At 41.1% G+C, this 26,960-nt stretch overlaps 1 long non-coding RNA gene across 1 annotated transcript in view; it reads left to right on the top strand.

Annotated features, from left to right (window-relative positions):
• LOC114140287 (uncharacterized) overlaps positions 1–26,960 on the top strand; it is a 47,677-nt gene that overhangs the window by 3,977 nt on the left and 16,740 nt on the right. Inside the window, exons 2-4 of the long non-coding RNA XR_003594539.1 lie at positions 14,077–14,186; positions 20,610–21,202; positions 21,627–21,686. This is a non-coding gene — a long non-coding RNA (uncharacterized LOC114140287). The remainder of the gene's footprint in view (positions 1–14,076; positions 14,187–20,609; positions 21,203–21,626; positions 21,687–26,960) is intronic.

Raw genomic sequence — 26,960 nt, 5'->3', positions numbered from 1 at the left:
CTAGTCTCCACAGGTTACTGCCAGTGGTCATAAGAGCGAATCTTCCTCAGCTGCTGAGTTAGTCGAGAGGAGAACTGACGTGACACATTCCCTCATTGAGCCCGATCCTTTCAGCTCTCCATTCCTCATTTCCTCCTCCTCTTAAACTTTTCTTTCCTCCTGCACCTCTGTTTCTATCCTCCTTTCAGTCTTCTGTTCGATCTCTCTCTCTCTCTCTCTGGGCTTTTTTTTTTGTTGCTGCTTCTTCTCTCTCCCACCGTGGCGGGGTGACATCAGTAGCCCTAGGGAAGTGCTTCGCTGTGGGAAGGAGCCTTGGCTTTAAGTGGCTCTAAGTGGCTCTTGCTGTTTGTCTGTTTGGTTGTTTATTTTCTTCTTCGCTCACCCTGGGCAGGGAGGAGAAAGGGACACTTAGCGTTGGGGAGACCGCAGCGTGGCCAGGCGGGGAGATTGAATACCGCTTAGTAACCTGCAGAGTTCGCATGTGAGGCGGGCACAGAGAGACAAAGTGCAAGTTTATTATTGCAGTTTGTCATTTTATCATTAGAAATGGTCTAAAAGCGTCCGATGGCTAGTGAGCATTTTATTATTTGGCTGTAATTATGATGTGTGTGCGCGCGGGGTCGTGTGATCGTATCGACAGAGCCGAAAGGTCCAGGTATGACCTTCCAAGATGACATTATTTGCCATTGATTGCCTCCGGTTTCATTTTTTTTTTGTCTCACTGGGAGTACAGCGCCAACAATCGGCCCCTATTGTTCGGTTTTTTAAAGACAAACAGCCACACTGAGTCCATTCATAAAAAAAAAAAAAAAAAAAAAAAAGTAAAACAATCAGGCTCCGGTCAATGCTGCGGATCAGATCCGAAAGTCTCAGCTTGGCCAAGGATCAAAGCATCATATTTTAGAGTTATATTATTTAACATAATTAGGAATGTATAGATGTAGACAGCAAACTGATGCTGGAGGTGAACACACTGAAAACAAGATTGCAGTTAGTTATTCTATGTTCCTACATTTCCACTGACTGATTTCAGTACTTTTGAAATGAACCTAAAACCTTCTAAATCCTGACACGTTGTAGTTCTAGTAAGGACTCCGGTGACCACCACCATGTCCAAATCAAGAAACAATGTAGGAAACGTTGACCTGGCTACATATTAACCTAAGAAATCACTTTACTTTCTAAACTATCTCAAACTTTATGACTGGTTTAATGTCTGCTGTGATCTTAATGTCCAAATAGCAACGTAAAACAGGTTACCTGGGCACACATCGACTGAAACGACCCTGAACCTTCCATCGGATTGGATATTCACAATAGTTTTCTGACTCAGTCTTTTATCCCTCAAAAATCAAGATGAATCAGATTAACCGGGTGGACCGTAGCCCCAGAAAAAGCTATGCCAAGGAGTTATTAGCTTCAAACTAAACCTGAACCTTCCGCATACTGGGATGTTTGCAGATTATTGTTCTGTGGCTGATATTTTCCACCTGCACACTCACCATAAGAAATAAAGCAGAAACAAAACGTACACATTCAGAGTTTAACCTGAGAAAGAATCGGGGAAGCAGCAATAATATCATATATTTGTTACCATAACTAAAAACATATCAATCATTTCATGTATTTATTTCATTTATTGAATTAGTTTCAGAAAACCGGCTCCATAGTACAAGGTTGTGAGGCGATGGATGTATTTGGATCAGCTGCCCTGGTTGCTATGACGTCATCTGCTAGTTACTAGGGAGACGGACGGCACTATGCCAGGATTGCTGTCGTCACATTTAACATGAATTCAAAAAGCAGAATTCGTTTTAAGATTTTTATTGTTTTGTTTTGAAAGGAAATGGCTCAGCCACATCTAAACTACAACAATTTCCACCGATTTACTCATTCATCAAGAAACATCTACGGAAACGTTAAAAAGCCAGGACACCCGTGACTCTTCACTCTGAGGTTCTTCTGGTGTCTCAATGAGATGGGGACGTTTTTCTTCAACTTGGCCCAGAAATTAAAAAGTCATCATGTGGACAAAGTCCTTGGTGGGTTTCCTGGCGTGTCGTGTTGCATGGTCTTTGTCTACATTCTCTCTGGCACGCTTTATTTTGACCTTCATGTTTTTGTGCAAGAGCAGAAGATTCCGAGCTAACTACCTTCCGGGACGGTTAAACCCGTGCAGTACCAGCATCCTGCTGCGAGTTCTGTGATGGCATTCTTCCTTTAACATCCTGCGGCCTGCTTTCAGGGTAAAGTTCCTCGGTCAGTCAAGCCAGCGTAGTAGTTGTTGTTTTGAATACCCGCCACTCTTTGACTAGTTTCTGTACAGATTTCAAATTCTTTACCGGATTCAACAACTGGAATTGTTGTCCACATTGTTCGGACCGTGGTGTTCGTTCTCTCTGGAACAAACTGTGGTTTAATTAGGATGGACCTCCTTCAAAATGATATTCCTTTTTTTTTTTTTTTTTTTACATTTGACAGAACATCTCGTCTGCTCTGTTCATTAATCTGAATGAATTTAAATTTTCAGGATTACTGAAATTGGCACTAAATATCCATAAGTCAAAACAGGCCAGAATACATTTTTTTTTTACATTTAAAAACGTCAAAACATAACCTCATTTTTAAAGTATTTGAAGAATGACTGCTGGCAAAGGCAAGCAGCAGACATATGATAATTGAAACTCCGTCCTTTCAGTTAGTTTCAGCGGAAAGTAACTTTTATTACCATGATTGCATGTTTTTCCAAGATGAAGGCAAACAGGGCTCTAATTTCTCTAAGTGCTATGTAAGCATGAGCAGCTAATTCATGCGCGATGCCAGACTGCGTGTGCTCATATGTTGTGTGCGTGTGTGTGTGTGTTTCCAAGGACTGTTGCGAGTGCATCTTACTGTGTAATGCGTGCAAGGCCAGGCAGATGTATGAAAGCCCTCCACCGCCTCCCCTCTGAACGGTCACCTCACCTCACACGTATCGGCGCTCGCTCGCCTCACAAATGAACACTTCCACATGATAATGAGGATTACCTGCATGGCCTCACTCTGCTCCTCTCGTCCCTCTGCAAACACACACCAAACACACGTTTGCTCGTCTGTCCTTGCGCTAGCCTCCCTCTGTCGGTCTTTCTTGTTTCGCTCGCTTTCAGAAACACACACACACACACACCTCCAGTGTCCTGACCGTCTCAACTTGAGCAGCAAATGAACACAATTAGCCACGGCTCCACAAACACACATCGGGGTATTGTTCTGCTCGCGCTCAGACCTTAATCTCCAGTGGGACCTTGTGAGGGGGTGTGTGTGAGGGCAGTCGAGGGGAAGCGTTGGCGAGCCCAGCTGACAGAAGGGGCTTCCAGCCCTATTTCTCCCCCCCTCAGAGGTTTCCACGACGATGATCAACTCCTCGCGCCTTAGTCCTCGCTGCGCTCGCCTCGCTACCCTCATGCACACACACACCAACCCTCTTTGAGCGTTTGGCTTGAACTCATTTCAAACACACTCCCGGCCCCTTCGGTCAGAGCCAGATGTTACAGGGCGAACAAAGGCACCGAGTCACAAGTTACTGTTGGCGACAGCAGGTTGGGCCCCAGGTCATTATTAGCACACACTCCTTCAGTTGACCGGTTCACTACGCAGCACATCCACCGAGCGCTCGCCGGTCCTTTACCCTTCAGCGGCCGCGCGTTCTGCCTGGATAATTGGAGAGCAGGTATCTGCCTGACAAGATTTCTTGCAAGAACAGCTACGCGACCGGCTGCCTAATTACCGCACTTTAAGGTGCCTCCAAATGCACTGGCTCCAGACCGGCAGCCTGCAGCATGTTGCGTGAACACGCTGCAGGCTGCCTTCAGCCTTCATTCAGTTTGGGGTAGTCGATGTCAGTGAGGGGTTTTCAAAGGAGACCTTGGGAAATGCAGAATTTGTGTTGGTTTCCTAAAGGAATGCTGTTGGGATGTTGGTGATCCAATCAATTCTGCTTTACTCGCAGAAAAAAATGAAAGATCCCAGCCTATCCAAGGCTTTAATTTCTAGATTTCTGTGCATTTTGTTTCTAAATGTGAATACAGAAGGTAACTATAGAATTATGACAACTCTGCCTCCCACCCAAACACCGCCAGAGATATTTACCAGATCCCTGGGCACCCTACAACGATAAGCTGGTATAGACAAGGATGGATGGATGGATGGATGGATGGATGGATGGATGGATGGATGGATTGCAGATATTTAAATGTGGAAAACTGATGAAACCACAAATTAAACACATTAGAGTGGATGGACAGAGGAGTGATTGGTTGATTGGATGGATGTCTTTACAAAACCTAACACAAGTGATTAGGCTGATTTTAACAAGTCTTGAAATACAAATATTTTTCCACGCTCTTTTGCATACTCATTTACAACCTCGATCAGATATAGTTCAATGTTTTCACACAATAGTTCAGATTTTAGCGACGGTAGGTGTTCTCTTTTGTGTTTGGTAACAAACCATGATCCATTTCTCCGGCTAGCACTGTTTGTTTAGGTTGTACATACCCAGAATTCCTTGTGCTACAGTCCGCGTCCTGCTTTTGGAGGAAGCTGTTCACATATACATTAGCGTCACACCAGAGTTCACTTCAACCAAATCAAAATGGAAGGCCTCCGAAATTCCAAGCAAAAATTGAGTATTTATTTGCGGAAAATGAGAAATGGTCAAAACAACAAAAAAGATGCAGTGCTTTCAGACCTCAAATGATGCAAAGCAAACAAGTTCATATTGATTTAGAAACAACAATGCTAGTGTTTTAATTCAGGAAGAGTTCAGAAATCAATATTTCTGAATAAGAATGAGGTTTTCCATGGGGTTCAGTGCAGTGGTCTTTATTTTTTTTTCCAGCACTGTATATATAAAATGATAATAAAGGATACATAAAACAACTTAACTAATGCATGCTGCTCTAACTATGCGAGTTCTGTAAAATGTCTTGACGATTATGGTATTTATCCTGTAAAATATTTGTGGTCGTATCTCTAATGTGGATCACAAACCAATCAGAAATTCTTAAAATCATTGGCAGAAATCAAATTAAAATGTCAAAAAAATATATATCTTGATTGAAATATAAATATTGCAAAAACTTACAATGTTCATTGGAGCTCCATAAATGGCAGCATGAGCGTTGCATGACAATATAATGTGTCAACTTGAAAGGGTCATTATTCTGGGAGACAGAAGCTGAAGCGTTTTTCCAACCGCTGATTTCATGTATTGAGAGAAATCAAAATAAAGAAATATGAAACCAACAGAAAGCATCAACCCTTTGCACCTGCTTTGACTTCTCTCGTGGCACACACACCGTCGGTGTGATCATGTTTCTCCCTCTAACCTTTCTGTAAAGTTTGCGACCGGCGGAGACCTTGCAGCATCTCCGAGCTGTTGGGGAAAGTGACGGAGAGCCGTGGCACGTCTGCCAGTCTGACTCCGCTGTGTTTACACTGACCTTCCCTTCAGTGGGACGTGCTGCTGGAGTGCCTCCGTAGCTATGACAACTGGACATTTTTTAGTGGCCACTCCAGCCCCTCTGTCTGCATATAATTAAGCGCGTTCAGATGTTAAGGCCTTCACACGCCAACAACACTTCAGAGCATCGGCAGGTTTTGACTATTATTTCATTGTTTATAGCTGCTGTCATCACTTATTTTGGCCGTCTTGCTTTATACACGTAGAACCGTAGTTCTTTACTGTACTAAAAATGCAGCCTTAACAGAAATTAGTTGGGATTTTTTTTTTCTTTCTTGTCACTTTTAAATATTTCACACCTTTAAACAATTTTCAATTTAGACAAAGATGACCTGAGTAAATACAATGAGGATTTCATTCATTAACGGAGAAAACCAACGTGGTGCCTGCCACTCCCAACAACGGTCATCTGGCTTTCACCATAAATAGCAGAACAGGATTTTATTTATTTTTGGATCGCTTTAGAGGAATTTTGGCCCACTCTTCATTGCTGAATTATTTAGATTCAGCAACACTGGAAAGTTTTCCTGTTTAAGGTCATGAGGAATTTGGGGTAACTGTGAACAAAGACTGAGGTTTTCAGACTTTGGTGTTTGAGGGAAAGTTGTAACTGGGAGAAAAGTTGCCTCTTTGTATTGACACGGGGGAGCGAGCTGGATTTTCTGGTCTTTATTTGTGAATTTTGCAAACAACAAATCCACGGAGCCCGTCTAGTGACAGGGCAAAAACAAAAAAACAAAAAAAAAAAACTTGTAGACATGACTTGTTATAATGGAGTCAAAAACGTTGTGGTCAAATTTTTATTTAATTTTTTTTCCTGTAAGAATCCATTTCTTTCCACTTCATAATGTTTCACTTTGTATAGGTCCATCATAAAAGAAACTCCATGAAAAACACAGACCTGTGTGGTTTTATCATGACAGAATTAGAAAAGTTAAGGAGCTGTAGATACTTTTCCAAGGTAACTTATGAAATATTTTGATGATATTTTTAGCTACAACAGAAAGCAACCAAATGAGCGCTTTGATTGATTCCGTTTCCTTTTTTTTTAACCAAACAAATCGAAAATGCTCTCCCGGGACGAGGCCATCCTCCGTTCTCCTGCCGGTGACAATAGAAGCAAGCTGAACCCTGTGAATCAGAGCGGCGGCATTTGGAGCGAGGGCGTCGACGCGCCGCACTCAGACCCACACCTGCTGCTGCCTGCATGCAGCCAGAGTCCAGCTTCAAAGTGCACCAGATGCGTTCGCTTGTCCGATTGTTCCAGAAAAGACGCCAGCATGGCGCCGGGCATGGCGTCGAGTCTTGTTGGAGCTGCAAATGTCTTCTTCCGTTTGAGCTCCTGGCTCTTGTGCCTTTTCTTATAGCCGCTCCGTTTTCTTTCACAAAGAATGCATTTTGTTAAAATTGTTTTTTTTTTTTTTTTTTAAGTGATCACCTTTAATTCCACCTGTGCCTGAATTCAAAGTCCAGTTGTCGCCTCCGCCCCCTCCATCCTCTTCCTGCGGCAACGCTGCCAGCTTTGTTTTGGTAAATTGCTGCAGCCATTTGCATACATCTGTTCTGTTTATAAGTTCACATTGTTTTAATCTGGAAAATATGCTAATGCTTTTTGTGAGGTAGGTGTCTTGTATAAAGTGTGTGTGCTGTAATAATAGCAAAGGGTGAGGGTGACGAAGGTGAGGGAATGTGTCAAATTAGTCTTCGCTGCACCTTTTAGGTCAATTTACATTCGTTTCCATGCTGCTGCTGCTGCTGCTGCTGCTGCCAGCTCAAGTGTTGCTTCTTGACTAGCGCTAAAATGAGGTTTTGTTGGGGGAAGTGGACAGCAAATCTTGACCTGTTGATGTGATTAGCTGGGAGTGTTTCGAAATGTTCGTCTTAACTGGGGATTATGATGTATTAACCCCGGGAGACAACAGTTTTGACACCGGTTGTTTTGTTTAGGCAAAATATACCCAAAATAAAATAAAAAAAAATCCAATTTTGGTTCTTTTATATGGAGATAAATTGATGGAAATAATGTGACCTGTTGAGATATTCATTGTTGTGCTACTTAGGTGAAAAAGCTACTTTTTCACCTAAAGTAGCTTTTATTAGGATTTTCAGACGAATATAGTGAAACTATGAATATTTTACAGAGGGTTCACTATACGAAGATAAAGAAAATGTCCAGGTTTTGGACAAGCGTACCCCCCACTAGGTGGCAGTAGTTACATTTTAAGTAAGACCCTAAAAATGGACTCAGTCCTTTTAAGCACCAACAGGAAATAATTAAATTTGACTAATCGGAGTAAGTATGAAAAAGTTCCAGAATGTATTAACCATAGATAGTGGCCATTTTAACACATTTAGCTGATATATTACTGTTTATTATTGTACATTAAAAAGTGAAAATACAATTAAAAAAAAAACAATCAGTTCACTTCTCATATAGCCGGAGTTTAACATTTCGCTCGGTTAGCATATCTTCGTGGGTTTTTCCTCTGCGATGTGGAATAGCAGACTCGACTCACACTAAAGGGCATTGTCGCCACCTACTGTTAAGGCATAATAACGACAGTCTGCTGCCGAATGTGGTTAATTGCGTTGAAATTTGAAACACGTCAAAATCTACGTCATAAATGAATTTAAATTAGCGCGTTAACGTCCTGTCCCCAATACTTACACTTTTTAGAGGACTTGTAAACTCGTACCACTTTGTGTCCAGGTGTGTCTCTACAAAGTCTCCATTTCAAGGACTACAAATCATTTCCCGCAGCCCTACCATTTGAGAATGAAGTAAAGGTCAAAGAGTGAGAGACAAGAGGTGAACAGATTCAGCTTTCATTCAGTTGCCGGTTTCCATTTGCCTTTTCTATTCCACGCTGTAAAGTAACTCCTTTCTCTTGTTCTGCTCCCCTGCTTTCAATTAAATGCGTAGGCGTTTTATCCTATGATTAATGTCTTGGTTGTTTCAGTGGGTAGGCTCATTATCCATGCGCCCCGTTAGTAAAAGCCTTAACGATGCCTAACGAGACGTCTAATCAGACGGGTTTCTTAGCCACAAAGGGCTAATTGCAGCTGTTGCTTCTGTCCTCCGTGGAGGCTGAAAGAGGCAACGGGAGAACCTGTTTGGATTGTTGGCTAAAGTGCACACACTATTAAAAAAAGGAAAAGGAACATCACAAGCGCACGCAGCATTTATTGGCTGTTAAGAGCGATGTTTTTGTTTCACAGAAGGGAGCCTCTCTGCAGCAGTTCGTCGGCGAAGAGCTGAAAAGGCCGGATGTGGGATCACACACACACACCGACACACACCTGACACAAATATACAGCTAACCAGGCTGTCACACAATGGACTGATGTGCACGTCTGTGTGTGTTATAAAGCGGGGCATGTATTCGGATCTCTTTGTTGATGTCCTCTCTGATTCTGTGCCAACATTACATCCATCTATCTCCGTGACACACACACACACACACACACACACACACACACACGTGTGCCAAAAGCTTGTTTGTTCTGGAAAAAGAGGAATTGCTCATGTTTGTTGTTTGCGTCATTGTTCCACTCTAGAACCAAATTCACCAGAAAAGCTAAAATACATACGTAACCATGGTTTCCTCCTCAGGTGGTTTGAACTGGACATAAGTACTACTCTAAATATGTTCAACTTTTTGTTATGATGGACAAACATTTGGATTACAATGGTTTGTTACAAAGCCTTTAAGTTGCTCCATTCTCACTTTAAATGATAAACCATTCATCATCTTCCAGTTTGTTGTGGCTTCACATTAGCTCATAATTATAATTATATTATGAACAGTGGATTACGTTAGCTTGTTTCAACATATATCTCTTGCATTAACGGCTCATGAAAACTTAGAGGCAGTTTGCCTCAATCCTGACGAACTCTTGGAGTAATTTCAGTAGCCCAATAGGTTTACTAGTGTTCCAGGTTGTAAACCATCTGTGACTGTTATTGTAATTCGCTAAACTCCCAATCCTTAAATGTCTTAATAGCGCCTTTTTAACTGATGTCTATTTCTCCTGACGTTCTTTAGATTGTGGGATGATCTAAAAGTGTTTTATTAAGATATTTTCAACTTACTTCGTGCTGTGAGAGGTTCCTATTTGATTGGTCCAGTAATCATAGGCGTATTTGGTGAGAAATTATCACAGTTAATTCGTGATTTAATAAGAAGAAAAAAAAACATCATTTCTACACAGGACGGGGTCACATCTTTCCTTTACCAATTTATTTTGTTTGTTTATAACAAATTTTATAATTATGTGACTTAAAAATATGCTCGATGACCTGAAAGATGCTGGTATGAAAAGAAAAAAGTTGTAATAGGTTCTTCACAGCACTGTGTAGATGATTATGTAGGTACAGTACTTGAAAGATGTGATGTCTTATTAAGTATTGGTTAATAAAAATCATAATTAGGAGACTGTTCAGATATAAATTTATATAAACCATTGAAAAATATTTCTTGGTTGAGCATCTATAATTTTCCTGCTTTAAAAAAATCTTAAAATAAATCATAATGTAAAGCCGTTGATGTAAATGTGTGTGTGTGTGTTTTTGTGGTTGTTTTACTAATTAGATAATGATGATCTAATCACGTTTAGCTCTTTTCCTGACGCATTCGGCCCTGTAAGGAACCTCAGCTTGGTTGCAGTTGCTGCATTTGACCAGCAGGTGGGGACATGTCCGGCCTGTTGTTTCTGGATGCCGTTTCAGGACAGCGCTGCTTTGGAGCAAATTTTATATTTCAATTAGTTAAAATTCGAGAAATAAAACAAATGTCTACTTCTTCATTGCAGCCTGAAAATAAGGGTTCAAAAATAAATTTAAAAAGTCATTTGTTGAAAAACAAACAAACAAACTCTGTCCACATCCTTGATATTAATGACTTCTCCACATATGAAGTAGAGTGAATCGCCCTCCTGAGGCCTGTTGGGGGCTATGCTGCCTGACGGCGTTTTATCCAATGGCATCTCTTTCTGCATGTGTGTGTGACTGCTCACTTGGTTCCTCCATTGTTCACTTCAGGGGGTGTGTGTGCGTGCGTGTGAGTGTGTGCTGACCTGATAATCTGTGTGCTTTATGGAGTACTGTTCACACACTGGTCTCCACTCTGATCCAAAACCCAAACACAGCGACCCTCCTCCCGCCTTTATCAGCCCCCGCACGCTGTCTCGCAGGTGGAATATCCCTCCATCCTGTGATTAATAACTCACACTTTCTCCCTTTACCCTCTTTGCTCTAAACTAAATGTAAAGGAGGGCGGGGGAATGTAATCCTTTCAAATAAAATTTTGCCCAGCTTTGGTTTTATTGAAGTGAATTTTGAAATCTCAGCCAAAAACATTGGTGTTTTTTTTTTGGTTTGTTTTTAGACGCCATTAAAAGAACAGTTTCTGCGTCTGCTGCCTTTTCCCAGGGCCAGTCATGCTGATCGCACACCGAATCCCAAAGTCAAACACCCATTCTTTATCAGGAAACACACTCCCGCATAATCCCTGCATAACGGCACCTGTCCACACGTTTGTGTGCCCTCTCCTGTGCTAATAAGCGATGTGGAGCAGTGGACTAGCTGGCCAGCTCTGGTTTTAGCAGATGCATATTAGAAATGGAAAAAGCAAAATGTAGTTGAGACGTGTGAGGAGTACACAGATAAACATGGTGCCTGCAGTCAAACTAGCCTAAGAAAAGTCTCTGTCTTTTTCTTTACATTAATTATTTATTTTTAATTCTTAGTTATAAAAGGATTATAAAATTACTTAAAAAGATTCCTCCGTATTTTTTTTGGCACCACAGGCACAAGCATGTAGTTATAAGCAGACAGTCCATATAGAAAGTTGGACGGTCCATGTATTTTCAGGCAGTTCGTTTTTTCGTTTGAAATGAAAAATGAACAAACAAAAATAGACCCGGGTTTTTTTGTGTGTGTTTTCTTCCTCCCGCTTTTTATTTATTGAACCAAAATCGGAAATTGGAAAACAACTCGGCTCGTCATCCGATTTTCCCATGTGGCGCACAAAACGGAAATGGGGAAAAGAAACCGGATAACGGAACGCTCAATTTCGATTTTCATGATTTCACTTTTGACAAGCGGTCTGACCCGGAAGTTCTCTCTGTCCGGCTTACACAGGGACCGCATCACACAGACATTATACTGACTGCAGACAGACGATCTTATCATTTCACGCTATATACTGTAGTATTCTCTGCCAACCGCAAATCAATTTAAGTAATGCTCCTGTGAGAACCAAATAATACCGGACATCTGGTCACCAATAAAAAATGGTTGGCCTGAGTTTTTAGTTGAGTTTTTTATTTTGAAAGGCCAGAGCACGGGGGCGTGGCTTTGCACACCATCCTGCAACCATACCTGTTTTGTCTCCGGACCAGCAAGATGGCCTCCATTGCACTGCGCCACCAGCGGTGATAAATAGAGGTAAGTAAAACACTATTAATTTGTCACAAAAACTTGTTTAAAGATGTTTTTTTTTTTTTTGGTTAGAAAGTAGTACTCACAGCTTCATCTATGCACTTAGTTCATGCAATTTCTTTGAAATGTGCTCCGGAGTTTTCGGAGAAGCATAGCGGAGTGTGTGAAGATCGAAATTGAGCGCTCGTCATCCGTTTTTTTTCCCATTTCAATTTTGTGTACTAAACAGGAAATCGGATACCGAGCCGAGCTGAGCCGTTATCCAATTTCCGGTTTTGGTTTAATAAACGAAAAACGAGTCTGTTTTTGCTTTTTCATTTTTCATTCCAAGCGAAAAATCAAACTGCCTGAAAATACACGGACCTTGTTCCCATAGATGGAGTGAGATGAAATACAAATTAAATCAACCAATTTGAAATTTTTATGAAAAACACACAAAGAAAATCTAGTTAATTAAAAAGTGTTAGCTTCCTACCAGAGCTTTATAAAGTTCTGTAAAAGCTGCTGTCCTCAATAAATACAGTGAAAACTCAGAGGAATAAATGACGTCATGCTTTGTTAGATATCTGGAATGTATCTAAATTTAATCACGTGCTTTACATATTGTTCCACAGAGCATGCAAAAGTAAGCAACAATAATCATTAACAGAGTACATTAATCTTGTGCTACACTATGCTGTCTGAACTGATGAAAATCTACTCACGTCAGCATGGTGGATGCTTGAAAATCAAATGAAAAGTCCCACCTTTCTAATTTCATTCTAATTAGCTAAGGGATTTTAAACAGCATTAAAGTCTTTTTCCTAGTCAGTCAGAACATAGCAGTGTCATAATAGCTAAAGTGGGAGACAACTTAACACAACTTAAAAGTGAATTCCACACCCCTGATTTCAATACCAATAAGACAGTCAGCTGCGAACATATCGAACGTCATGCATGTACTTCAAAGATCTGACAGAACGTCCTGTCACAGAATTTCCTTTCTCTCCGCGTGTCGTGTTTTCAAGATAGAAAACAGCGTGACAGGAAGTCTGTTGGCTAACTCGAGTCAGCCATGTTTTTAGTACGTTTGTTCACACAGGTCAACAAAAGAATTCAACCAAAAAGACATTGAAGAATACATGAACTTGCTGGACATTATGTTAAATCATGACATCCCGTTTTCACTGAGGGTCTGGTCCCTTACTAATTGGCGGGCAACTCCCCCTTGTGGTCTGGAAGACTTCAATTTTGTGGCACAAGTTTGCAGAATTTTACAGTTGCTGTTGTTTTTGTTATTTGCGGTATTTTGTGATTGCAACATTTTCCTTTTGCATATTTTTTTTGTTGTTGTTGTCGTGGCGGCGTTTTACTTCCTGCATTTTTTTCGTTTTCAGAGTTTCCTGTTGTTTGTGTTTTGGAGTTTCCATCATTCGTGTGTTCCCGTTTCCTACGTGTTTGCACCTGTCCGCCGACGTTTCGTCGGCCATTGACATCACCCGACGAAACATCGCTAACTAAATCTGAGTGGAGAAAAAGTAATGTAGTCTTTTGCACTTTTAAGGTCTGTGAGTTTGTTCACGCACGCAAGTCTAATTGTCACCATTAGAAGTAACAGGTCTGTTTCTATGTATATTTATGAGTTATTAATTTTGAATATTTTGAAGGATAGTTTTCAGGAGTGTTGAAAACGAATCCTTAATGATTAAGTGGGTCGCACCCAGGTTTCTGTGTTGATGTCAATTACGTCTTTAATTAGTGCATGTGTAATGTAAATACAATCTGTGTTGATTGCTGCTCTGCCTCCTGTCCCAAAGTAAAACAGATTTTCTCCCTCATTAGGCAGTCACTCCTTCAAGTCCCTCCATCCCTGAGGACCTGCCCCAGACGAGCCTAACTGTGTGTGTGCTTGTGGAAAAAAACAAAACAAAAACTGAAGCATATGTATTCATGTGTTAAGAAATGTTCTCCAAAAAGAATGTGGCGAGAAAAATATATATTTTTTAACATTTTGGGCATTTTTCTGCCTCAGAACACCGAGCTTCTTTTTCTGTGCCCCAGTCTGCTGACCTGCTTTGCTCGATCGCATTGCTCTTTAGCTGCCCCTGTTGTTGAAGGTGTCATTATTTGTGCGTTTTGTCGTCCCTCACAGGGCCGCGCGGCTTGAACAACCGTACTTGGTTTTCTGAAAATTGCCCCTCGTGCGAGCGCGAGCTGACGGCGTGCCCACTGGCACCATCTTCACAGGGAGCGCGGGTCCAGGTGAGTGTCCGCGTCATCACGGAGGCATGCTCCACATAACATAGCTAATAATAGGAGTGCAAATACAACAAGACGGGGTGAAGTTTTTTTTGGGGGGGGGGGGGGGTAAATGGCAGCAGATGCAAGAAAAAGTGAGGAGAAAAAAAAAAAAAAAAAGAGTCAGAGGAATTGGGAGTGATGCCATGTGCTGCACACCTGAGCCCTGAGGAAAGGAGAGCGAGTGGAGGGCTACTGGGTGGGTGGAAAGAGGAGGAGGAATCAGTTCCACTACACGCTCATTACCACCAATTCATCTGGAAGACATCTCTGCACAGATCCACTCCTGGCTAACTGAAGCGGACTGGCCTTCAGTGCTGCTGTGCGAGTGAGACGATCATTTGTTTTTTTTTTGCGTACACACCAACGAAAGCAGCAGTACTGCTTTTACCGCCAAAAATAATCCAGCCATGACCAATACTTGTATTACTATTTCATTTTCTTATCTAATGTTCTTGTTTGTTGTCATGTTTTAGCCATAAAGAAAAAAAGTTCTCGGCAAGAAAATGTCAGTTTTTTTTTAACGTGTAGTTGTTGATTTACCATAATGTCTTTTACACCGAATGCAGTAACAAGATACTCTGTATCAAGAAACGTTTAATAGAGCTAGGAAAAATATCTGTACTTTGTAGAGATTTCTTTTTATGAAAAATAGTATACACTTGTGGTTAAACGGGCAACTAGTTGAGATATTTAAAACTCTATCGTTAAGAAAAGCCAGCTGTTCAAACCGTTAGCATTTTTGTGAAACTGATTAGTTGGGCTAGCTTTTGTGAGCATCCTTACTTTGATGCCTTCTTTTGTTTGCAAAAATTGTTTAATCCTAACAATAAGCAGATTAGCTTGTTGGACTTCTTTTGGTTACCAAACACAAACAATAGTCAGTTGTTAAACTGTTGACTAATGAAACTAGCAAAGTAAGCTAGCAAGTAAACATCTCCAGTACTAGCGAGCTATTTTTTTCTGTAAAGAAATCTTTGAGAATGAACATAATAAAGTATAGCAGCTTTCATGTAACGCTAATTTCCATTTCTACGCCAAAGACCCTGTGATGTATTCCACTGGATCCACACCTCAGAAATAGCACTCCCGGATTGCCTGCTTTTCAAATAAAACCAAATATTTGCAAAGCAAGTGTGTAGTCTAACTGCTTCAACTTCCTGACTGCATTTTCTTACAAATGTCTTAGTTATGACCTTTTATTAAAAACATACCAATCGGCGGGTTTTCCATAACTAATTCATAGTTCTTTTCCACTGAAAAACTCTGGGCGACAATAAACCGATTAATTCATTAGAATGCTCATTTATTAAACACAAAGAACTGATCTAACTAGTTTTTCTTTACATCTAGGCTAGGTTAAATACATTGCTGCTCAAACGGAGCACTTTGGCAGCCAGCTAGGTGTATTGCCATATAAATATAAAACATTTAAAAAATGTACCAGTATATATCAACTTATAAAGCTCCGAAGCTGCTCAGACTTTTAGTGCTACGAAAACATGCTAAGTGTACTAGCATCTCAGGTTTGATCCATTTTGTCTCCTGCAAGAGCATAAATTCAGAAAACCGATGAATGCTTTTGCAAAGTGGAACAAATAAGTACAAGGTTGTAATAGAGCAAGAACACATAGATATAGATACATTGGTATTTATGTGTGGAAATCATGACATCATCACTTGATGATGTCAAACTGGGAAATTCAAAACATGATTAAAGAGTAACGCTGAAATACCAATAAATTTTGCCAAGCACCTATTTAAGACATATTGCTCTTTGTTACTCAAAAACTAAAACTTAACGTAAAAATGCTTAAGTTAAAAAATATTCAAATAGCAGCGTTAACTGGATTTAATTAATGGATAGTTGTCAGAAACTGAAGTTGGATAATACAGTTGCAGATTCTGTCAAGGAAGCCCGGTGACAAGACACAGTTCAGGTTGTAACCTTGGATATTAAGGTAGACTGTTAGCAGGCTCTGGCTTGGATCAAATGACAGACTGCTGTGTTTTTTGTGTTTGTCTGCCTTCCTAGCAGCATTTCTGAATTCAGAAAGCTGAACGCCTGACCTGTCCAGTGGTGGATCTACTAAGAAACCTGCAGATATGCTGACGCTGGGGTGAATATCTGAGTTGAAACATTTTGTAGGAATTAAAGTCGCAGAGACTGCAGCCACCCAACAGCTGACACTACTAAGAAAAGGAACCAGTTACAGAACAGACCCAATTTGTTCGGGAACATTTGAAACCATGCAAGTATGTTAGTGTTAGTGTTAGCGTAAGAAAATGGGAGTTTCATCTGACTTTGTTGTATATTGTAGAACAGTAGAGGTGTTCAACTGGGAAGAAATTCAGGAGAAATATCTTGTTATACGGAGAAAGTTTTGTGTTAAATAAGAAAGCCGCGTTTTAACGCAGCCTTTCTCAAACGGTGGTCCCCGGATCACTGGTGGCCTACGGGCGGCCCCTAACGATCCCCGAGCTACTGCACGTCAACGGCCGTTTATCTCCTGCGACTTGAGCTCAAAAGTGCGGCGCTTCAGTTGGCTTAACATTAAAAGTAACGATGGAAAACCGGCTTAAACCGGGCCACTCAAAAGAAAAGCTGCAGAGACCAGTGGAAAGAAAACAAGGCCAGGAAGCTGAGTCATAGCTGCTGAGTGCTGATGTGTCGTTCACTGGTGACTGGATTCGTTTGAACGGCTCAGTGCAGTGAGCGGTAGGACTCGACTCAGTAAGAACTGTTCTTTTGTTTTTTATGACTTTGCTTGGTAATAAATGATGCTGCTTTGCACATCAATAGCTATTGTTATTTTGATTCAATAAAAAATTATGAAAATAAATAATGAAGCACAATAGATACATACCATTGATAGAAATGGGTTAATTATTGTTATATTTAACGATGCAGAAAATGATTTATTTTTTTTTGTTTCTATTAAAGCAACTGAAGTCTAGTTTTCTTTAATTGTGCTTCTAAATCACAAAGAGCCCTAAATGTTATTAGTACACACAAGACTTTGTTGTGAAGAACAATTTTTTTTTATTATTTCCGTGTGTTTGACGTCACTGGAAAGTTTAGACACTTTCAGAATCTGCAAATAAGTCAAAATCCCCAAGTAGGCGTGTGCATGGCTTTGCTGTGGCCAGTCACACAGCGCAACTCTGTTGGTTAGGATGAACAAAGAAAACAACAAAATGCGAGTTAAGAGACTAATATTTTCAGTTCAGGTTGAATTATATATTGAGATGTGTTATCGTGGGGGTAATTTCAGGTTAGGTGGTCCGTGAGTGTTTGTTAAATGGGTTAACTGGTCCCTCAGCCTGAAAAAGTTTGAGAAACACTGTCTTAACGAAATACATTTGTTAAAATGTGAAAGTTTCAAGGTATAAAACTAGATGAGTTTGTTGTTGCTGCACCTCTCCTGCCCCCACCTTCCTACTCTACTCTCTCACTCTCCACTTCCTCTTTAGTGACTCGGGCGAGTCCCAAGGATGTTGCTTTACATCTAGTTTTGATTTTATCCAATTACTCAAAAATGTTTCGACTTTATTCTTTAAAACTTGTAGGCTTTGAAATAAAGGAGAATCTCATCTATTTTTATAAATCTGCAGGTTGGAAACTTCGTCTTACTTTCAGGAAACCTGCTCTTCCTGTTTCATGTCTCTCTCTGTCTGACTATTTCTTATGATTAGATAGAAAAAAGTAGTAGAATTAAAACAGAGTTTGCAGGAGACAAAAACAACACACACACACACACAACCAGATTGATTTTATTGATGTTTACGTCTACTGTTGGGCCTAGATGTCACTTGTTTGATTAATTTTAAAGGTAACTTTATTTATTGTTACTTTTAAACTAAAATCTCCAGCATGGGGAAGTGGGATGATCTCGGGTTTTCTTGACACCCCCTCCTCGACGTCAGACCTTTCACATGCTGGGAGTCCATCGCCCTCCTGCAGTTCGCCGTCCTCGTCCCCTGGGAAGAGAAGAGGTTCGTCTGGGATGTGAAGATGCAGAGTCTTCATCCTCAGTTGTCACAAAGAGCTCAGTATAGTCATGTAAACTCCACTTCTCTTGACAAGTTTTACATGTCAAAAGTTCCTTGTTACTTTCAACAGAACAGAGAACGCTGACGTTATTGCGCCCTCTACTGCGCATGCGGGACACTTCGGGTCGTTTGCCCGTTCCCACTGCAGAACACATACTGTACATGTCGCATTTATTTGGAAGTGTGAACGTCCATGACACAGAGAGAAAACAAAAATCCGATTAGACAAAAAATTGGAATTGGGTCACTTCAAGCTGCAGTGTGAACGCAGCCTTAGATGCATGTGCACACAGATGCACATCCGTAGCAACGGAGAGGATAGAAGTGACCTTGGTCCAGCTGGGGGGCTTCAGCAGATGGAGGGAGGAGGCAGAGGGTTCTGGCACATTACTCTGGACCACATGCACGCTTACATTTACACTCCTGGACAAATGCTTTAGCCACTGTTGTGACATTGTTCGCATCTCAGCAAGCGCTGCACTTCGTTCAGACACGATCAGTCCGTTTAGCCAGGAAATCCAGGCAGAAACGTTCCGAGTCTGGAATCCCAATGTCTTTTGTTTTCATTTTCATAAGTCGCATTTTAGGAAAACGGGCAATCTTCGCAACAGATGGAAGTTTGGACATCTGCTCGAGCCATTTTCTTGTTGTTTCCCCCTTTATTTCCTTTAACAGATGCACATCAAATCAAGAATAAAAGTTGCCAATGGAAAATTGTTTGGGTGACAGAAGAATTCATAAAAGGCCATTTGGTCCCGCTAATTTGCAACATTTATGTGGGACAATTTCTAAGGAGGCTGAGCGCGAGGGAGGGGAAATGTGTGACTACATATGTCCCTCCAGATTGGGACGGCGCATTAAAAAAAAAAAACAGCAGCTAGCAAGACTAGAAGGTAGTTCAGCGCAGCGGGAGGAGGCGGCGCGAAGAACAGGAAGGAGAGGAACATTTGTGAGGCTACGACTCTCTGGAAGGGGAAAACTACCGGCCCACCTGTCTGCCCGGCTGCCAGCTGCACCACACAAATGTGTGCACACATAAGTCTGACGATGCACACACACACGCACGCACACACATCAACAACGACACACATGAAGTATGAAGATAGAGAGCAGGAATGATTTTATTGCATTCGTAAACTTTATTTTTTTCAAAACGTTAATGTGTGGAACTGGCTAAAGATACGTTTCCTGATTCTAATGTAGAAAATGGAGCTTTTACAGTAAACACAGCAGACTTCATCAAGACGTTAAATACCACAGTCTTCGTCAAAGACTGCATGTTGAGAACGGGATATTTTTCTACCTGTTGCTCGTTGCTATCTCGTCTCCCCAGGTCCGTTGATGTCGTGTGTAAAAGTGAAACCGGCAAAGACAACAGTCACTGTTCAACTTCACAATCAAGCAGAATTTATTCAAACAGTCAAATGCATAAAATCACACCAACAGCTCAATATGGTTATTGGGATACCAAAGCCAGAAAGGAAACGGCTTAGAAAAAAATGCAAAATACAAAGACGCGTCTTCGGACACCACCGCGTGTGGAAGGAAAAAAAGACACTTCCACCCCAGTGGTCTGACTAGCTGTGTTAACTCAATTACTTTTATATCAAGGCGAGTTTCTACTGTCTGATGCGTTCTGACGTACCGTTCAGAGGTGGTCCCCTTGTGTGACAACAGCCCGTAATGACGTGTTGCCGTTTGAACGCCAGAGACCATGCAGGTGTTACCAAGGTCAAGGGATGAATCTATCCACTGTTTAAGCCATCCTTACCGCGTACGTGATGTGTTCATTTCATACGGAAACATTTTACTCAAGAAAGCAGGACCGAAGTTTTATCAGCTATCCATGTTTTTCCATCCTTTCAAAATGGTTCCTGAACCAAACAGAGCTTTCCTGACCTCTCCTCTGATCTGGTGCATCAAACAGCAGATTTTGATTGCACACATTAGCATGTTTCATACAATATCTTCAAACTCGTATGAAACAGACATGAGCAATTTCAGTACTAAAACATCTATTGCACTTAACATTTTCTGATTAGTTCTCTACTTCTTTGGTTTATGTTGGGAACTGGAGTCTTGGCCTTGTGGGGGGGATGTTCTGCTGTTTTTTTCCACCAGGAAGAGCCGGGAGGTTGCTGCCTGGAGGGCGTGTTCCCTGCACACCGGCATGTAATCGGTGTCATCTACTCGAGCATAAGAGGAGTGGGCAACCAGTTCTCTGAGCGTTTGCCTGTAATGGTACTCTGAGCCATTATAGCTAAGCCATAAGCTTAGTCTTTGAGTTTTTTTCTCAGTGTTTTGCTCCTGACCTTACCTCTGACCTCCTTGCAGGATTTCCCTCGTGGCGCCTTGGCATTTACCCACAGTGTTGCTCGAGTCCCTCAGTTCTGTGACCTATGACCACTTCTAGAAGATTCTTCTGGTTTGTTCATCCATAACTGGCGAATACCCGCTCCTCCGTCCACCATCAACCTCCAGTGACCTCCGTACTCCTCCAGTCATCTGTACCTGACCGGACACCTCCAACCCCCACAAGCTACCTAAGCTCCAGTGAACTAACTTCCCCTCCCTGGCAGAACATCCTCCTCTCACCAGTAAGCTAAAAATCAGTCGTCACACATTCTCTGTAGAGAACTTTAAAGTGAAAACGTTAAAATCCAATTCAGCATTTATTTAAAATAACTTCAATAACATTTTGATCCAAATTATTTTGGGTGTTTACATATCTTTCTGTAACTTATAAGCTTCAGAAAGTCCCAGGCAAGTATGTAGGAGTAGCTTCGTAAAAACAATAAGAATGAAAACGTTCACAAATAATGAACGAGCTGTTTTTGAGATCAAAGATCACGCAGGGTAAGGAATTTGAAACAGTGGCTTCCATGGCAACACATCAACACATGAAGCGATGACAGGAAGGCATTCAGGTAAAATAAATTTTATTCTTTGTGCTAGTTTAAACCGGTTAGCTTGTTTTAGCTGTTTTGTAGTTTGTTCTTTAAAACATCACTATTTCAGATAAGATTTGTTACTTTCTAAGGTTGTACAAAAATATTTGTGGCTAGTGTCCTATAGCGCTAATGCTAGCATGTCTGTCTGTGTTATGATAAATTGTAAATTACATATAAAATGAAGCTAATAGCCTATAACCTGTATCTTTTTATAGCTATAGTTCAGATAGTTATTTTGTTTTTTGTTTTGCTAAATATTTCATTTCAGTCGTAAAGATATTAGCAGGATGTTTTAGATACGTCAGCGAAACTGAGTGTGGTATATCCTGACAGATTTTACGATACCGTCAGCATTTCAACATAAATACAAATCTATTTTTTGCATTATTTTCCTCTACAGTGAGATGGAGACGGGTTGAAGGACAGAAAACGAGGAGAGAGCGAGGATGATCGGAGGAAGGTAATTTCAGTTCAGTGAATGAAAAGTGCACAGTTCTCTTTGTGTACCTGTCGACCAATGAACAAGCACGCCTTGAAGACGGAGCACATCAGATGCTCTCACCTTCAGATGCACGCTAAAACAAAAACACCATGTCTATGGTGTTTTTGTTGTTTTAAAGTTTCATTTTGGACGTTTTATCCTTTTTTCTGACGACGTCAGCACAACATTAAGCGTTTTGTAGGGTTTGCCGGTGCCGTGGACGGGTTAATTAGCAAACGCGACGCGTGTTCAGCCTCTGGCAGCCCTCCAGTCTCTTATCGTTGATGAAGATGGAGTTTTGATGCACAGAGAAACCAGGAGCCTCCTCATTTGACTAAACGACAAAACAGAACCGGTGCTTTCAAAGCAAACGAATCGATGAGTTATCAAAGTAGTAGAGCACCATGTCTTGGTAAAGTTTGAATGCTCTGGTTTGTGTAAACAGTAAACATGAAGAGTGAAAAAAGATGTGGAGATTCAAGTAAAATATGAGTATAAATAGAACCAGTTGTAGAATTTGTTGCTTGCTTAAAAATAAGCAAACAAATCTTTTTTTTTTTTTTTTTTCCCACTGATGTAATATTTACATGTGTCTTGTTGAGTCTTTATGTCTCATTAGATGCGTTTCCTCTATGTTGCAAACACACGCCTGCACGTAGACTCTTGGTAGTGCTGCTAAAACACATTTAGCCTACATTTACCTGATTAGCTGTTTTTATTTGATATAATAATTACCATGTCTGTGTCTGCCGTACGGAGCGTAATGGTCTGTGTGTGTCTTCGGCGTGCGAGCGGGTGAGTGTGCAGTGATTATGTGAGCTATTAGTGGCTAAGTGGACCGGGGTCTGGCAGCGCGCCCAGCCTGTTCCCTCTGGAGGCAACAAAACCGTCTTAAGATGGGGAGAAGGAGCGGCACTCTGTCAATGTTTGGTTTCAGCTCTGCCGACGTGTTTCAACACATGCGCTGGGATTTGCTTTTTTAAAATGATTATTATTTTTGCTCAAACTAGTGCCAGTTTTAATAGTGTTTGCAGTGGAAATTAATTTTAATGTTCAGAAGCTGTAAGCATTGCAGCAATAATACTATAAATACACATAAAGCCACTACATTTTGTGCATCCGGGCTGTACGGGGGCTCAGTAAGGCCGAAACAACTCAAGAGGTCAAAATAAGAAAAGGGTGGGACTGAAATTTAACATTTAGGTCATAGATTAATTTTTTGTCCTCTGCAGATTCAACAAAGTAGAATAAGAATCAATCACTTTGTTCATTTGTCCGATGAGCAGGGATTGATCAGAACCTCTCAGTCCATCTAAAAGATTTGGGAGCCGTTGTGCTGGTTGCTCTGAACCATTTTGTTGCTTGTTTCTGAAGATTCTGTTTTTAACAATCTCTGATTGACTGAACCTCCGTAAGCAGAGATAAGGAGCACTGGATGGTAGCTTTCTGCTGTGCTGCCAAGATGGCTTCCACTGCGTGTATTAGAGTAGCTTGTCAACCAATAAGGAATTTCCCCTTGGGGACCATCCATCCATCCATCCATCCATCCATCCATCCATCCATCCATCTTTGTATACCGCGTTGTCCCTAGTGGGGTTGGGATATGCCATTAGTGTTGTGGTCCCGGACCCCTGTTGATAAAGCGGTCCACTGTAAATGTCTTGTTATGGAGTAGTGGTTAAGCTACAATGTAGCGATAGCACTGTAGCACACCTAGCACCGCAGCAAATAGAAAAGTAGGAATATTTTTTTCTGCGCTCAAGCTAACAACTTCTTGGACACAAAGCTATTTAAAGCAACAATACAGAACAATTAAGAGCTCCAATTCAATTTTCAAGCTTCTGTACAAGCTAGCGTTAGCACTGCAGCACGGCTAGCACTGCATTAGAAACAAGATAGAAAATCTGCAGGACTTTTAAGCAGCTAGAAACCGTTGATTAAAAGGTCAATTTTAAACTGTTTATGATAAACTGTTTTCTGTCATAAAAATGTGTGGAAATAATTACTGTAATAAGTTTATATTTTTAGTTACATTTTTTTTTTCTACCATCACAATAAAAGCGCTTTGGCTCATATGACATTTGGCGCCAGTCTACCTTTTATGATGTCACTGTTGCCGCGACATTTGGATAAAAATCCTCTTCTTCTATTACTTCAAGCACACCCAAAGTGAAGAATCAAAGATGAACCTCCAAACTTGGGCAGAACAACCCAAACACAGAAACTTCCAGAGATGCACCTGCTGGTTCTACACACGAAACACACACACACACACGGTTGTGAATACAGAGAAATGTCACCTTACTCCTGCAAGCTGTTAGCCAGCCACTTCCATGCCAAACCACACTGCCCCTCTGGAACATGGAGAGAGGAAAAGCTTGTGTGTGGGGATGTGTGTGTGTGTGTGTGTTCTTTGGACAGCTCTTTAAAGTAGAGAATTGCCCGAGGCAGAGTAGGTTGAGCGGACGAAGACAGGCAGATAATGGAGGGGCATCCGTGTGCCAAGGACTGCACCTCAAAGTCACACACAAATTGGTACAAACAAGCACACACACTTGAGTCACACACTTCCCTTCCCTCACTATATACATTTCTGTCCTTCTGTGGTTCTATTTATCATTTCTATATTTATCTGAAAGCTTTTCCAAGATCTCTCTCTCTCTCTCTCTCTCTCTGTCTTTCCATCTCCATCTGTCTGCCTCGTTTTTCTCTTTCCTGCTCTTTTTCTCTTGACTTTTACCCTTTGCTTCTGTTCTTTCCCTTCTTCTCTCCACTCATGTCATATCTCTCTTCAATTCCACGTATCTTGAATTAACTGCAGATAGCCTTAAGTACCCTGCGGTCCGCTGCAGATAGGCCCTTATTCCGTGATGGACAGATATACAGTAAGTGGGAGGGATGCCGTTTTGGAGGCCTTAATAGAGAGTTTTGAGTGTTTTTGAGTTTTGAGGTGAACGGGTGGTCACAGCACTATCACTGTAAAAATAGATTTTTAAAGAAAGTTATTTCTCATAAAGATTTACAGTATAATTTCTATTTATTTATAGCTTTGATCGTAAAAAATGACAAATCTTTGGCCTTAAACAAAATTATTATTCACCAAATCAAAAATATAAAAGCTTTTTTTTTTTTTGGTATTCTCTGCATAAATGTCCAGATTTTATCAAAGAGCCTGGAAACTGCGGAAGTAATTTTGCCAAAAATAAATAAATCACTCAATGTGTTTTAGGCACACACAAAAAACGGTTTTGGTAAAAAAAAAAAAGTTATTATTTTAGGAAGGTGACGATGCGCGATTATACAGCAGCCAACGTTTCTTCGCCAAGAGAATATCCTGTTCAACAGACATTGCTGCTTTTTCCATGAAGGATTTTCTGTGACACAGTGATCCCCATACCACAAGACAGAGCGTTTCCCATCCTTCAACTATGTCACAGCGATGACCACAAAGTCTGTCCAAAGCCAACATCTCCAAATGCAGTCCACAGATGCTATACCTTCTTTTTCCCTTCACACCTACGCCAAGATTCATAGTAAGGCTAACAGGAGATTTTTTTGTTTTAAATACAGTTTTAAATTAAATCTGTCCGTACAAATATTGAAATCTTGAAGCGACTGTGTTGTCAGACTTGTCGTATCGACTTTCCAGACCACTCCGGTCTTGTGTTTTTGCAGAAAGCAGAATTGCCGTATTTTTCGGACTACAAGCCGCTACATTTTTCCCGCACTGGGCTATAAGCCGGTGCGGCTCTTCTGTGGATTTTTCTTCAACCGCCAGCGGGCTCTTTAGCAGGAAGTGGCTCTTTGGAAGTCAAAATTGGAATGCGCTGATTTTCATTTAGAACAGGCACATGCTAGCAGCAGGTACGACAGAGAAATGTTTTCAAACTCATACCCGCTCATCATGGAAACAACACTAAGAAGTTTATATGATGCAGCTTTTAAGTTGAAGGCTGTCGATCTGGCAGTAAGGATCGACAGCCCTCTGCTGCGTCCTTGTGGAAAACCGAGAGCAGTGGAGATATCAGCGGCTTATCGCCCAGTGCGGCTCATACAGTATATGTACGTTTCCAGTTTTTTTTGTTTTTTTTTTACTTTGTGGGTGCGGCTTATAGTGAAGTACGCTCTATAGTCTGGAAAATACGTAGTTTATGGTTAATTGTCTACTGGGTCCTGGAACAGCAAAGCAGCAACAGAACCTCACACCACCAGCAGCAGGTTTATTTCCCTGTAGGCGTGACATCCGTTTCTTGAATTGCTGTGTTGGTTTTACACAGGATGCAACAGGACACACCTTCCAAAAAGTTCAATCTGTGTTTTTGTTCAGCTCACCAGTGGTTTTGACCTTGGAGGCTGTGACTGCTCAGTGACACTTACAGTACCTTAACCGAGGCGATTAATGTGCTTTAGATGTTCTTATGTGACATGTTTGGGGAGGCAATGATGCGATCTTGGAGCTGTTTTCGGAGGTCGTCCACTCCAGACTAGGTTCACCACTGTTTCAACGTTTCTCCGTTACTGGATAACATTTCTCATTGTGGTTGTTGACGTTTTAAAGCCTTAGAATTGACTTTGCAACCCTTTCCAGGACTGTTTATTATCTCTTTTTAAATTACTGTCGACCGGGATGTGATGTGTTGCTTTTAGCCTGCTTCGTCCTGTTACACTGGTTCTATTTAAGGGATTTCTTGACTGCACTGTTGTGGCCAGTAGGATTTGGTCTTGGTAAAACCGGACCCCAAAAATGTGGTTAAAGTCAATTCAAGATTCAACAAGGAGGCAATTACTTTTTCACACAGACTGTTTTCATCATCTAAAAACTGCATTTACTTCGTATTTATTCAAGTTACCTTTTATGTTGCAATTTTAAAAGATTTAAAAAATGGAACATACATATTTTAGATTGCTTTAAAACAAAGTAAACCAGTAGCAATGCTTGGAACAGGTCAAGCCAACGCCTCGGGTAGAAGAGCGGTGAACGAAAATGTTTGATCAATAGTGTCTGTTTTCAAGGTACTGGGAACCTCCTTAGCATTACGTAGTCATACCTGGAGAGCTGCTGGACAGGCAGTTATCCTTCAGTGTCAGTGACTGATGCCTCTGCTGCTTTATTAGTAAACTCCTAAAAGAAATATATTTCTTCCCTCCTCATTCATAAATATGTTATACTGAATAGACAAGGAGGAGATGAGATCGGTGTACGGCTTAAAAGCATGAGACTAAATACAATCCTCATACTGCCGGTGTATGTGC

The sequence above is a fragment of the Xiphophorus couchianus genome, chromosome 24, assembly GCF_001444195.1.
Source record: "Xiphophorus couchianus chromosome 24, X_couchianus-1.0, whole genome shotgun sequence".
Lineage (NCBI taxonomy): Eukaryota > Metazoa > Chordata > Actinopteri > Cyprinodontiformes > Poeciliidae > Xiphophorus > Xiphophorus couchianus.
This window is presented reverse-complemented; position numbering and strand designations above follow the sequence as displayed.